At 43.9% G+C, this 15,817-nt stretch overlaps 2 protein-coding genes across 2 annotated transcripts in view; one reads left to right on the forward strand and one right to left on the reverse strand.

Annotated features, from left to right (window-relative positions):
* LOC147706908 (mechanosensitive cation channel TMEM63A-like) overlaps positions 1-15,817 on the reverse strand; it is a 926,114-nt gene that overhangs the window by 248,442 nt on the left and 661,855 nt on the right. The window lies entirely within an intron of this gene.
* Positions 1-15,817, forward strand: part of LOC147706909 (epoxide hydrolase 1-like) — a 233,461-nt gene that overhangs the window by 701 nt on the left and 216,943 nt on the right. The gene's annotated exons all lie outside the window — the stretch shown is intronic.

Genomic DNA, 15,817 nt, shown 5'->3' on the forward strand with positions numbered 1-15,817 from the left:
AACAAATAAATAAATGGCACTGTCATTTACAATGCCAATAGCTTAAGCTCTTGCAAATGCTCTTGCAAATGCGACACCTATTACATTTGCACACACACACAACAGAGCCACACACAGCCACACAAAACCACACAGAGCCACACACACACGGAGCCACATGCACACACACACGGAGCCACATGCACACACACACACGGAGCCACATGCACACACACACGGAGCCACATGCACACACACGGAGCCACATGCACACACACACAGAGCCACACGCGCAGAGCCACATGCACACACACACGGAGCCACATGCACACACACGGAGCCACATGCACACACACACACAGAGCCACACGCGCAGACACAGAGCCACACGCGCAGACACAGAGCCACACGCGCAGACACAGAGCCACACGCACACACACAGAGCCACAAGCACACACCCAGCCACACGCGCACACACAGAGCCACACACACATACACAATTGCCTCACCCACCAAGCTTGGGAGACCGGTTCTGTGGCTCTGCCCCAGCTCTTGGCCACACAGCGGTGGGGGCAGGCTCCTGGGACTCCCTGCTGAAAAGAGGTTAGAGGGCTCGTGGGGAGGCGGGTGGAGCAGCGTACCAGGGGTGGTGGAGGAGGGCACCCGGAGTGGTTCAGGGCACCGGAAGTGGTTATAGGGAGCACCTACACACTTTACAGGCCGTAGCAATGCACGGGCTCTCCTGCTGGTCGCGGCTCGCAGACCGCGGCCCGCACTTAGGCCCACACCCGCCTCCGCAGCTGCAGGCCCAAGCAAGGCTGCTCCCCCACTCACCGCAACCAGCTCCGGCACCACTATCTTCCCGCAGCAGTGAGTAATGCCTCGCGCTGCACCTCGCCGATAACACCAGGCCTCCACACAGAGTCCCAGCTCTGTCGGGGTCTTTGCAGCCATTCAGGGACCGCTGAGCGCCCACGAGGCATGTCGCTCAGCAGCACCGCTCCAAAAGTGAAATCTCCATCCGCAGGGCACTGGTCACCGTCCGTCTCCAACTCGCAGCGGGGCAGCGCTGCGGACCGGTTCACCACCGAGAGATGGCAGCCGCCATCTTGCGCCCTCGCAGTCCGAGCACTTGTTAGATCTCCGGCACACACAGCCTTTAACAGGCCGTCAGCAGAGCGCTTTGCTAAGCTCCCACCGTTATCCTGGGAGACCCCGAACAACGTCCAACTCCTGCACCAAAATGCTGCGATGTAGATGCGGGTAAAATGGGGAATGAAGACAAAAATTACACCGATGACCTGTGTACCCGGCACCCTGTACCGCTGCCAGTGCCTCTCCCGGAGACCGTTAGCTGCCCGGGAGCTGGGACGTGGTAGCTCCGGGCACACAGCCCAGGAGAGAGGAGGGGAAGGAAGGGCTGGGGCGGGATTCAAGCAATAAGGAAAAAAAAACACACCAGCCCAGAGAGCCCGGCGGCGAGAGTGTGCATGGATGCTGGGTGCTAGGCCGGCGCCTGCCTGCCCATGGAGCGTCGGATGACTGACACCACCAGCCGCCTCTGCCCTGAACCAAGGTAACGTCTCCAGCATTTCCATCCTGCGAGGGTGGCGGGTGGAGGGGGCGTGAGACGCGCTTCAGCTCTATCGCTGGATGATATTTTATTACACTAAATTTTGGTTTAACAATTTAGGTCTGAAACACTTTTGGGAGAACCCGGATCTATTACCTCCTAACTCGAAACCAATACTAAAAAGGGCCTTTTGGACTTATATTACAAATATGATCAAAAGTGCCTCAATTGGTGGGTCACTGGTTACAAAGTTTCTTACTTTTAAGGACGAGCCTTTTTTTGAGACTTTTTTGGATGAAATAGAACCGCCACTCGCAAAAACTCTATTTTTAAAATTTAGATATGGCAATCTCCAAATAGCCTCAATTGTGTCTCGTTGGACTAGTGGTCCAAATACTGTAAACCCAGTAAAATATGAATTTTGTCCCATGTGTGAAGGCCACCAAAAGGAAAATGAGCAACATATCCTATTTTTCTGCCCAGTATATCCTCAGGCTAGGAAAAAGTGGATACAATCGATATGCCTTGCGCTAGGCGTGAGATCATGTACTCAGGCCCTAAGAATCCTCTCCACTAACACAACACAACCTATAATATTTAGTGTTAGCAAATTTTTGTATAGCATTTTCTTCCAGAGGAAAAAACTGGGATATCCTCTGTATATGGAACCAAATCCAGAGATAGAATTGTTAGATTTTTAAGTAATTAGTGGTGGGCTACTGTTGAACTTACTGTCATAGTATATCCTTGTCTCCATTTTATAAATGAATTGTTTTTACCTATGGATTTTATGTTCCTTGCTGTACAGTTTTTTTGTCTATGTATGTATTGAATTGTTTCTTTTATGGTAAACTTGCCGAAATAAAGAATTAAAGATTCGAAATTGGCTGATAAGGCTGAAGCCACACAGAGTATGAGCTCCATCCTTTCGCCCATTTCTGCCCCAGCGTCTTTTTTCCATCATTAAAAGCGAACATAGATCGGCTGTAAGCCCCGTCCATTTCAGACTGGGGGGCTTGTTTTTGACTGAGGACGTCACTGAGAGAAAGAAACGAAAAAACATGCCCCCCAATCCGAAAAGGACGGGGCTTAGGATCGTCACTGGGACCTCTTCTCCAATGGCTGGCCGCTGTTTAGGAAGCCAGCTAATGGAGAAGAGGGGCGGGGTTTACCCTCGCTACTAAGAGACATAAAATCTCGCTAGCGAGACTGCGCATGTGCACAGCCTACGCTAGTCGAGACCAAAAAAGTGTGAGACTGGTGCACCGGTTCCAGAAACTTGGCAGCGTTGAGCTGCTCTGCAGGTCCTTTTATGGCAGAACTCTTTAAACTGTGCCTTCAAAGAATGCCTTTTAGTAATGGGTAATCAGACTGTACCTAGTGCAAACATTTTAATAAGTCCAGTAAAAGGACACGTTCCCATTGGTGTAGCAAACAAGTGTGAATGGCCGACTGCATCCCAATTATGACTCTTATTTTACTAAAGATGTATGGGGGCTCATTTTCTTTGCTCGCATTAGGTCTGATGGCACCCTTATTGCAGAGCGGCTGCAGCGTGTGGGAGATCCTTTCTTTAGGTCGAGCCTGAGGCATGCAGTAGTGGAGTACAGAATTGAAGCCTTGCCCACTCTCCGCCCATATTTGTAATTGGCTTGCGTCATTGTCCTTCGTAAAAGCTGGCTTCCAATTCATTATTAGGCTTATTAGTCCCTCCTTGGTACCGCCTTGTCTGTATTTGTAAACTCCCATAACGACTGGACCTTTTACTGGTGGTGTTACATGCTCTGCTTTATAAGTTGGTGAGCACTATTTTATTTAATGCTCTTCCCCTATTGCACCCACTACCTCGCAGCATGCTGCCCGCTTTTATTGTAATGTTTACTAAAGGCGGTCCTCTTTAACTATATCGGTCGCGTTTCTTTCCTTCTTTCTTTTAGCAGCGCAGTCCGCATTTATCAAGCACACTTATTTATTTAAGCAGTGCAGTCTGCATTTAGCGACCGCTCTTATTTATTTATCTTAGCAGCGAGGTCCGCATTTAGTGTCCGCACTTATTTATTTAATTTGTTTACTGACACCCATGCAGCGCTTACACATTCATAGAGGCTGCGCCCCTTTCTTTACGCAAACGGCCGACATTAAAGGGAAAGCGCAGTTTGGGCACTTTTACCATGCAAAAAAATCTGTTTATCAACTTGACAAACATGCTTTTTTTGTGAAAACCCCCATTCTGCGTTTTCACTTTACTGTAGGACACGCCCTTCATTAACGTGAAAGCGCTGCATGGGGGCTAGTAACATTTTGAAAAATAATATTTGCAATGCAATAGGTCCTGCATTTTCGAGAGTTTAAGCTATTGCATTGCTAATAGCTTAAACTCCAGTTAATGTGAGACCTATTGCATTGCAAATGCTTGTTTTCTGAAAGGGACAGAGAGTCTGTTTCAAGAGTGGAGTGATGGTCAGGCATGATGGGAGAGGGTTATGGGATGCAGATGTGTCAGTCTGCTACTCTGGGCCGCAGCCAGTTGGTGCAGTTGCAATGGTGCTCAGTAGTGTACGGAGCTCTCAACACCCCGTGCACTGGGAGTAGAGTTTTTGGTCAATTTCTATGGGGTGGGGGTGTATGCGATGCCTACTGGTGGCCTTAGTTGAATGAAAAAGCTCCAACCTTCCCTTTGAAATTACATCTTTTTTTTTGTGATTTAAATAAAATGTTTCCTCATCTGTAGATTTTTCATCAGTGTAAATAAAATGTTTCATCATCTCTGTATTTGATGAATGTTTGTTGTGTCTGTATTTTTGTGTATTGCTTTGTGGTCCAAATCCTTGAAATGGCTTATACTGGGGTCCCTGGCATTCAGTAATTACTCTGTGGTAGTCCCCTGAGTCCAATAATGTTTCAGTGGGGGTCCCCGTAATCTAGTAATGATTTAGTGAGATTGCTCAGAAGTTAAAGGGTTAAAAATCACTAATGCAGATAGTTGGAACCTGCAATGGTGGACTAAATTCGAGTCCTCCTTGGCCAGCGGCATGTGGTAGATCTTTTCAGTTATCGATGCCTGTTCAGTTGGTGATGGGTGGTTTATTGCTGTGGAGCGGTACAGTACTGGGTGATGGGCGTGGCCTACAGCAGTGTTTTTTTTTTTTGTTTTTTTTTTTTTCTTTTTCCTTTTTTTAAACCTCATATTGCGAGAGAAAAAAAAATGTGGATAATGAGGTGTTCGGGGGAGTTGACGGTCTATTCGGTATGTATGCCTTCACTGCCCCGGATCTCTGCTGAATATTTCCAGGGGAGTTTCCCAGCTTTCTCTCAAGACCTGTCCGACTTCTCCTCTTTACCTTTATCCAACACAATAATTCCAAGGATCTGTGTTGAGCTAGCCCTAGAGCTACTCGGCAGAAATCCAGTCCTGCCTGGAAATTATTGTCTCTGCTTTAATCATTGGTAACCAAAAAAAAAAAAAAAAAGAAAAAACGAAAAAAGGAAAAGAAGAGAAATACTGGTCATGGCACTAGAATAAAAAATCTTGATGATTACTCAGGAGTAAAAAAATTTACCCAAATATCCCAGTACTGCATTCTTTTTGTACAATTCCCTTTCCTATCCAGCCTGCATACTCTAATTACAGAGTTTAACCAGTCCTCATATATTGGAGGTGTCGGTTTTATCCAGTTTATACAGATCTCTCTTCGTGCCAATAATATCAGTGTAAACATTAGCTTTTCCTGAAGTTTACTCAGTCTAATGTTATTTGAAGCAATCCCAAAAATAATTAAAGAGGTACTTACAGTTATTGGGGTTCTCATTAGGGCCGAGAGTGTCTTACCAATTTCTTGCCAAAATTGCGCAAGTCCCGGGCAATGTTGAAACATATGAGTATCATCTGCCTTTTCCTCGCCACATTTACTGCAGGTTTTTATTGATGCGCCTTTAAACCTTGATAATCTCTTTGGAGTCCAATACGCTCTATGTATTGTGAACAGATGATTTCTTTTTAGAGCAGCGGGTTTTACACATTCCCAACATAATTCAGAGGATTTTTTCCACATCATCTTTAAATCAATTTCTTCGTTGGTAAACTCTCTTCTCCATATTTTTTCCGATATTGATTGATCTTCTTCTCCAGCTTCAATTAACGCCCAATACCATTTTGATATTTCTTTTGTTATTATGGCTTCCTTTGTCATTTCCTTTTCAAAATTTCCTGGATCTGTTGTTTCTCTCAAGATGGTGTTAGCCCAACTCTTCAGTTGGTAATATTTAAACTTCGACACTTTCCCATCCGTTATTGCATGTAGATGTTCCCATGATATCAATTCATTTTCACATAAAAGTTGTCCCCATTTTTCAAGACCTAGTTGTCTAATTACACTGGATAATGCATCTTTGAGACATTCTGGTGTTCCAGGTGAGTCCCAAATTGGGGCCATATTGCTATAATATGGGATCCTCAAGATACTTCTGAATTGCGACCATAGTTTGACTGCATTAGTTAATAGCTTCAATTTTACTTTTTTAAAGAATTTTGGATGGCCAAATTTGAAAAGGAAATAGTCTTCTCCATTTGTGATATGTTGAAGGAAACTTGGGAAATTACTGTTTCATTAGCAACGTTCTAAAGTTTTTAAACTGAAAAGCCCTGCAGTATTCAATAATGTCTGGGCTTGCTATGCCCCCTTGATTCTTTCTTCTCCTGAGTTTGTTCCAAGCAATTCTTGTGCTTTTTTTCGACCAAATAAAACTGGATAATTCTCCTTGAATTTTCTTAGGGCAGTTTTATTAAACTCCAACGGAATTGTATTAAAAAGGTATGTAAATTTGGGGATGATAGTCATTTTTACTGCGTTTGATTTGCCCAAGAGGTTTAGTGGTAGACCAGACCATGTTTTAAGAAGACTTCTCATTTCTTTTGCTACTAAATTTAAATTTAATTGGGGAATTTTGTTGAGATCTTCAGTTAGCATGATCCCTAAGTATCTTATTTTTTCCTTTGAAAAAGCAGGTTTAGTCGTACAGTTCCAACTCATTGCCTCTGTTTTATTGATATTTATCAAGTAGCCTGAGACCCTGCCAAAATTATTCATTATTTCCTTAATTGGTAGTTCTGAGTTGTTGTAGTTATCTGTGAATACCATTAGATCATCTGCATATAAAGCCACTTTTTTTTCCCAATTTTTGTATTTAAACGGTGTTATTTTGTTATGATTTCTAATTGAACAAGCTAAAGGTTCAATATATAAATTGAAAAGTAACGGTGACAAGGGGCAGCCTTGCCTCGTACCCCTCTGAATAGTGATGTTACTTGTCAAGCTCCCGTTCACTATTATATTTGCTCTAGGGTTTGAGTAGATTTCCTTCACCATGTGAGCGAAATTAATTCCCAAGTTGTTTTTTTCTATGACGTTATTTAAGAATTGCCAATTTACGCGATCAAAGGCTTTTGCCGCATCGTAGGTGATGATCGTGAGGGGTAGCTGTTCTGATATGGCTACGTCTATTGTCGCTATTAATTCATGTGTTATTTCTTGAATTTGTCTGCCCTTTATGAAACCCTTCTGATCCCGATCAATCAGGTTCGGCATTAGCTTTGATAGTCTTTTTGCTATTATGTTCATGAATAGTTTATAGTCACATCAGTGTAAATAAAATGTTTCATCATCTCTGTATTTGATGAATGTTTGTTGTGTCTGTATTTTTGTGTATTGCTTTGTGGTCCAAATCCTTGAAATGGCTTATACTGGGGTCCCTGGCATTCAGTAATTACTCTGTGGTAGTCCCCTGAGTCCAATAATGTTTCAGTGGGGGTCCCCGTAATCTAGTAATGATTTAGTGAGATTGCTCAGAAGTTAAAGGGTTAAAAATCACTAATGCAGATAGTTGGAACCTGCAATGGTGGACTAAATTCGAGTCCTCCTTGGCCAGCGGCATGTGGTAGATCTTTTCAGTTATCGATGCCTGTTCAGTTGGTGATGGGTGGTTTATTGCTGTGGAGCGGTACAGTACTGGGTGATGGGCGTGGCCTACAGCAGTGTTGTCTGTCTTATGTGAGAGAGTGTCGAAGTATAAGGAAATTATAATGTAGTCTGCATGAACTACAATCGACTGCCCAACTGCGGCGTGTTAGTGTGTGTTATACGTATTGTAATGTAATTACCTTTTAGATCACGTTTACTACCCTATATGAGGTATTGTAGTGCTTTTTTGTCATGTCAGATTTCTTTAGATTTGTTTGATTGAATTGCAGCTTTACACTTATGTGGGTATGGCCATGCAAATAGAATTATCTCTGTCAGTCTTAGGCTCCCATGTGTGTTAGTGAAGATTGTTTAAGTGGTTCGGGAATGCTTGCTTGCTTGAATGTATTCTTTCTCTGTGAGATTACTGTTGACTTTGGGCACTGTGTCTGGCAGGGTGACTTCATTTTCTGCAATTGTATTAGCTTTGCTCTATCAGACCCATGAAGTCCAGTGTTCAAAAACCCACATGCACAACTCCATTCAGCCAAAAATCTCATGCAACATAATTTTACACCAGCTTAGTGTGCCACTGCAGAGGAAGTGACCGTGTACTGGCACCATCAGTTGGGCTGGCAGTCTCCCTGGTGCTGTCTCTAAGGATGCCCTGGGGATAGTGCTTTATTTACAACTGTCTCTGGGGTATTATGAGGCTTTTAGGGCCCTCACATACCCGGATGGGTGTCATGCTTCATCATTGGGCTGCTTTTCGTTGGGTCGCCGCTGCAATACCCGAAGGACTCCCAATGAGGGGCACTTTGGCAGAGATCTTTTTTTCAATAACCATTTGGTGCCATGGGGGTGAGGGGCCTGGTGAGTGCACATGATAAAAAAAAAGTGTTAAATAAGTGAGTTAAAACAGGATTGGGAGTGCCAGCAACAATTTTAAGTTCAGAATGTCTGCTTTCTGTTTGAAGCCACGATTTATCCAGCTTTTCTGATTTCACTTTTACAAACCAGCCAGTAATTGAGAATCTGGCATTCCTTATGTTAACGCTTTGTTTTTACTTCTCTATTTTCTGCAGTTTTTAAATGGCACAAACTCGACCATGTGGTATTGGAGCGTTTTACATAAACACAAGTTATAATATTACACAAGGTCTCAGTCCATGTTTATAGGCACGTGCAGATAACGTGATTTGCCCATGACAGGCTTCTATAGAGGGAATGCCGAGACTAGAGCCAGATTCCCCAGCTCTAAAGGTGCAGCTCTGGCCATAATGCCACATCATGGGTAGAAGGAGGGTGGCAAACAAGTCACATGAAAACTTGGCTTGTTACAGGCTCGAGATTCCAACTCAGCTGTGGAACTATGGGAGAGTCAGACAGCGAAGACTTAATCCTTTTTCCGGGATGCTTGATACCCGAAAGAAATGTATATCTGTGTAATTGGTTAATCAGCATATTTAAAGGCTGCTTGGGAGCCAGTGTATATGGCTTAAATTGATAGAATCATTTGAGGCTCCCTGGTGTATAAACTGTGTTCTTTTTGAGAGGTACTGTAAGGGTTTTATCAGCTGAGCTCTGAAGTTTGTTCTTGTAATAGAAACACATAAAAAGAGGTTTGCACTAGGTACAGTATGATTGTGTATTACTAAAAAAAAGATATTTTTTATCACGCTTGTTTCACCCTAAACTCTAAATCCCTGCACATTTGGTGGCAATTGTATACTGTATGTAATACAATTTTAAAATAATCTTGTGCATGTTCTCTGTTTTCAGTTACAGGCTGGGGCTTTGTAGTGCTATAAACATGGATGCTTCTATTCCCTAGTACACCAATCAGGATTGACTTAGTGACGGTCTGGTTACACGTGCAGACAACGGGCCACGATCAAGTGCTTTGGGGTTTCTAACTCTGTCTGAAAGTGGGTCGAAATATTTGCCCACTCTCCTCACCAATTTAAAATACAAACCGCTGCCACTGATAGGACAGGCACTGTCCTAGAGGCTGCCATGCTTTAACAGGTTGTCCCTCTCCCTGGTACTCCCACTGGCTTCAGGATGGCTCTTGTCCTTGGTCTCTCGTTCTGGCCTGGATAATACACTTCTCTCCTACAGGCTAGGACTGTAACTTGCCCTGGGCTGTCACTGTCCTTGGACCTGTTCCTTTTTGGACTGTCACACCATCTCGCCCCTTGATCTTTGAATAGTCGCAGTCATCTTCTAGGCCCCATCCTTCACCCTCATCCCTTAATTGATGTCAAGAGATAGTCCCACTTTGGTGAGATTTATTTCAAGTTTAATCTGTCCAGTAGTGGCGTCTGAATAGTTGGGGTTACGCAAAATGATGGGAACCCATCCCCCCCCGAGCAGAACGTGAAGAGGGCCCCCTTGTTCTACCCTTTCTCCCAGATTTTAATTGCTCTTGGGCTAAATGTGCCCCCGTCCAATACCTGAAAGGTGGTGAGGCCCTTGAATAGTTGGGGGGGGGGGTGGGGGGGGGCTCTACTTAAGACTAAGGGTGGGCGTAGTTCGCGAAGTAGCGCTTCGCGAAGCTATGCGAAGTGCACTTCGCGAACTTCACGTACCACTTCCTGAGCTGCGTAGTAGCATGTTCGCACTGTGCAAGATGTGTTTTCAATGATTGCACAGTGCGGACAAGCATCCAGCACTGTGCAATCATTGAAAACAGCATCTTGCACAGTGCGAGCTGTAGTTTTCTGCTGCTCGAGTAGATTATTACTCGAGCTGCAGCTTTCTCAACACAAACTCGTAGTTTCTCATTTCTCATTGAGAGCGGTCGCGAGCATGCGCAACCATTTACAATGAGAAACCTTACCTCCCGCGTTGAGAATCTCGCCGGGCTGTCATTTTGCTTGCTCTCGGTCGCTAACATGACGTTCAAGACCACGAACAAGAAAAAAATGAGCGCTGCACTACGCGTGTTCGCACTGTACTACGTGCAGCTCGCGTAGTGCGAAGTTGCGCAAACTCCGCAAGCGTAGCGTAGTGCTTCGTCCAGGGTCACTTAAGACACAGGACACAGTTGAGCGAGAGGAATAACGCCAGTGACGCTCTCAGTGGAAGGTCCCACTTCTTCCCGGAAGAGAGGAGAGGTTTGCCCCTCCAGTTACTTCAACGGCCCTTTGTTTTCTCTGTGTTCATTGTATGCCGATATATGTAAAAACACACTCACTCACTCTTTCTTACTTTGAATGGTGGATGCTGTAGCCTGGCGTGTCGGAGACATTTCCCTCATTAGGGTTTTTGAAAGGCCACAGAAAATGTTACTTTTTTACCAAATGCATATTTTATCAACGAGAATATTGCGCGAAAGAGTACATAGGGTAAAAGTCAAGAATGAAGCCGACATGGGAGTAATTAAGAAACATTCTATTTTTCTTGGTATTTTCTCACAAATAGCGGTCTTTTAGGTTTCGCCTATTCTCATTCGCTTGCGAATGTAATAGGCGAAAATTCAAGTAATCCATTCGACTCGTCAAACCTTCGGTTTTTCCACAGTGCATGTGAGTCACGTGACCACAAAAGCCGGTCACGTGACCACACAAGCACGCGCATCTCCCTAATCCGCCTGCCACACTTCTCCTCCCCTCGCTCGCATTCCCGCCCCCCACCAGGCTCTCCCGCCCCCATCCGGTTTCCCTCCGCATCTTCCTAATCCGCCTGCCACACTTCTCTTCCCATCGCTCGCATTCCCGCCCCCCCACCAGGCTCTCCCGCCCCCATCCGGCTTCCCTCCGGCCATTTGCCAGGAGCTCTCCCCCTCCCGCAGCTTGTTGTGGTTTGTTTCCTCCCACGGAGCACCGCCCAATTACTGGTATGTTTCTCGTTTTGGGTTACTATTTCTTCCTGATAGTGTTTGACCAGCCCTCCTCAGAGTGCTCTTTCTTTCTCACTCTCTCCAAGCGCGCTATTAAAGAGGCCTATGAATCTTGTGCTTCTCTAATTACTTTGACTTGAAAGTGAGAGGATTTCATGGTGTGGCTTGCCTGTCCCCCTAACCCGTCCCCGCTTCGCGGTGTGAGCAGTCCCCTCACCGCTTCTTGTTTTAATTATTCACGCTTGCCACAACCAGCCTCTGACACACACTCGGCTAAGGATACACATGCTGACAAGCACTTCGGTTGCAAAAGCGCCAGGCTGCCTCTGTCTGTGAGACGTCATAGTCTGCTCGCCACAGTTTCCCTCTACGAGCGTGTAAATTGCAGGGCTGCGGCCGCTTTCCCTCCAGACAAAATGATCGGGGTATGCTTCTCATAACCACCACACCCTCAGGCTCTCCATCACTCCTATACCATGTGCTTCTGTGCACTCATTGCTGCACAACGTTGTCTTTCCTGTGTGACTGTCCCTCACCTGTATTGCTGTCTCTGCAGAGACCACATACAAATAACACCACCCACTCTCATCACACACACACACACACTCCTCAGCAGAAGATACACAAAACGCATCACTGTGATAGAAGACCAGACACAGACATACAAGCACACGCACTTGAGCATCACTCTTCCGGGGGCATGCACGCGCTACCACAGTGGGAGGCACAGGACCAGCATAGGTGCTTGCATCAATCACTGCATGAGGCGCACACTCCACTGCAGGATGCACCAGCGCCGCTTCCAGAGGCGGCTCAGGGGACAGCACCAGTTTTAGGGGGCAGCCCGTAGTATCAGGTCGTGGTGTTAGCTGTAACTAGGTAGCAGCACTGTTATAAGCTCTATGGTGTATGTCACCGTAACTGAGTGTGATTGTAAAAAGGTAAGAATTCTGCCACCTACTATGGGGTGCACCGCACTGCTCTCTGTGCTGCTGCATGTTGTGTTGCAGTCCATATCATTTGTTTTCTAACAGTACATACCTCGGTCATTCGGATACCGGGACTCCTAGGCCTTAGCTGTGCAGCTGTCTTTTTGTGCCCTACTGCCGCTATTTGTTGTGTTGCTCTCTGTGTGTGCTCTGCAGCTGTCTGTATGTGCCTTGCTGCTGTCTGTATTTGCTGTGTTGCTCTCTGCGTGCGATGTGCTGATAAATGTATTTGTTGTGTTGCTCTCTGTGTATGAGTTGCCTGTATTTGTTGTATTGCTCTCTGTGTGTGACCTGCTACTATCTGTATTTGTTGTGTTGCTATCTGTATGTGTCCTGCTGGTGTCTGCATGTGCCCTGCTGTTGCCTGTATTTGTTATGTTGTTCTTTGTGTGTGCATGACACCTGTCTGTATGTGTCTAGCTGCTATCTGAATCTGTTGTGGTGCTCTCTGTATGTGCCCTAATGTTGTCTGCATTTGCCTTGCTGCCACATATTTTTGCTGTGCTACTCTGTGTCCTGCAGCTGTCTATATTTTTTGTTTGTATGTTCGCTGTTGCTGACTTTATGTGCCCTGCTGAATGTAGTTGTTGTGTTGCCGTCTCTGTGAGTCCTGCTGCTACCTTTCTTTTGTTGTGTTACTGTCTTTATGTCCTCTGCTGCTGTCTGTGTGCACCCTGCTGCTGCCTGTATTTGTCTTGCTACTTTCTATAGCACTGCTGTTGCCAATAGGTTTCGCCTTTGGAAAGTTGGAGCTATTGGTTTTGTAAATGACATTTTATATTTATATATCGTTATTGGCATTGTCAATAACAATATATAAATATAAAATGTCATTTACAAAACCAATAGCTCCAACTTTCCAAATGCGAAACCTATTGGCAACGCCAGTGCTTGTTTTTGTTGAGTAACCAGCATGAAGAACACATTTAGAGCATTAAAAAAAATATAATGTAACATTGGATTGTTTTGTAGTTTACATTACTTTCTTAGTTCTGAAATATTTTATCTGAGGCTTGGATAGCAGTCATTTTCCTCTGGTGACTACTTCTCTCTGTTTTCTAAGGTCATTCAAGTGCGCCTTATCTCACGCTGAAGCGATGACAGATTGTAAGTGTATAGTTATAAACTCTGAGCAAGGATAAAGGTCACAATGGAAACCTTTCCGATCCCATTGTAAAAGCAACGCACTGAACCACCCACGGGTTCCACCCATTGCTTAAAATACAGAGGCCAGGATAGCTATCTGGCTGCGAACATTTTTTGCATCAAGTAAAGATTTTGAAGAACCAACTTAGGTACTAATGGGCAGGTTCTTAAAAATCCAAATCATAGTGGGTCGGAAGCAATCTATTTCATACATATTATTAGCTGTGACTCACTACTATTGGATGCCATCACAAGGATGGTGGCCTGCTGGGGTCCACAGACCACCCTGTGTGGGATCAGAGTTCAATAAAGAAAACTTTAAAACTTTTTTTTTCTTTTTAAACATTCACTAAAGGAAGGGATTGCAAGGGACCCCACCCGTCTATGAATGGCTTATTGTCCCAACTTTAGAGGTCTGGAACAGCTCCTTTTCCAAAGCTATGAAGCTAATTACCTCTAATTGTTTAAGGTTCAAGAGGAGGGGCATAAAAGAACTATAAATAGAAACAACCTCTTGTCTAACCTATTTAATTTGATTCAGGCAACTGCTCTGCTACTCTTCATTAAGTGTACAGCTCAGATACAAAGAGAAAGATAAAATGGATTTTCATATGAATTCTGTTTTATTTATATAAGAACATTCTTTATCTTTTTTGTTTTTATATTTCTATTTTTGTATATAAAAAAATGTTTTCAAACAGAAGACATAACAGTCAGTTATTAACATCATCATACAATGAGCAAAAACATTATTTTCAAAAATTCAAGACATCGCATCCTATTATTTCTTTGACCATAAGAATTCGAGAAAGTTAATAAACCCCACACAAAGAAACATCATAACACAGGTGAAATCAAATTCATGCTCTCACAACCTTTCTCACCAATCAATCTTCTCAAGCATACTAACTGACATATCATGCAGAAAAGTTCATAAAATAAAGGGAACATAGGAAAAGCACATCTGAGCTGTTCATAACTTGGCCTATTGGAAGTATATTCAGAAAAGGGGCATCAGTCCATCCTTTTCATTCCAAAAACTTTTTTTCTTTAACTGGTTTCCTGGTATTGGAATTTTCAGATGTGCGTAGCTGGCCTACGTACGTTTTGGTGAAAAGATGGTATTATCTCCTTCATCAGGGCCGAAAAGAAACAACAACGTCCAAAGAGACACGTGGGGGGTCTAGGTATATCTTTAGTATCAAGATGTGTTTAAAAAAAACAGAGGATGTAGCACTAAGATCTGTAGGTGGGCATCCGTTATAACACTATAAATTGAGCTACTGATGGTGAGTGGAAGAGTTATCCTGAAATCACTTTTGGGCGTCAAAAAGCTTTGATGCTGACCGTCCCAAGGAAGATACATCGGAGGGCTTCCAAGTGTTGCCTATATTCAATTTCTGGTAGGCAGGACATACGTGTTACAATATTTGTGATCAAGAGTTCTCTTTTAATTTCGGTATTGTTATAGCCGAAATGATGCATTTATCTGTAACAGACGCCAAAGTTCCGCCATTGTATACACATCTCTCGGGTCAGAGTGCTGAATCAAATTAAATAGGTTAGACAAGAGGTTGTTTCTATTTAAAGATCAATTTCCAACCCATTATCGGGGTTAGTAGAAAGTTAAAAAGTGGTTCAGTATATTCCTAAAAGCAGTGGTTCTGTTGCAAACCCTGAATCGGTCCATTTGTGACTGAAAAACTGCTTAGTACACCTGGCCCTGAGAATTATGAGGGCCACTGTAACAAAAGTGTTCTAGTGATATACACCAGATGGGCATTAACAAAGCCAAAGTCGGGCTTTCTGATAAAACACAAGTACAGACAACACCGTTGGTACACATACACAAAGGCCACTGGAATTATGCGATTGTGCAGCTGTGGCGTTATTCCCATCATTTTTTTTGTGAGTCTTTTTTTATAGCCTGAACTCGACCTGAAGATATCGGGGCGCTTTAGAGGAGCACCAGTTGCGTTACAGACTAACACATACATTTTTTTAGGCACAGGTAGATTTAGTGATTTGCTCAGAATCCGTGCAATGGAATGCCATTTGCAAAAGTTGACAATCACCTTTCTGTTGCTTATTGCTGTATTTAGATTTTAAACCTCTATTAATGAGTTGCAACTAATGAACAAGCAATGTTCAGTGTAAAAATGTCAAAAGAATGAAGTAATACCATTACAAAATGTGCCGTTTTATTCCACATAATTTGCTTTTTCTTGCCACATAATTTACTGAACCTAGAGGCATAAATTGGCCTTCCTCTGCTGCAATATTCCAGAGGCCCTGACATACATGTACATTCACATGCACAGAAGATATA

This window comes from Lissotriton vulgaris, chromosome 6, assembly GCF_964263255.1.
Source record: "Lissotriton vulgaris chromosome 6, aLisVul1.2, whole genome shotgun sequence".
In the NCBI taxonomy this organism is placed as follows: Eukaryota; Metazoa; Chordata; class Amphibia; order Caudata; family Salamandridae; genus Lissotriton; species Lissotriton vulgaris.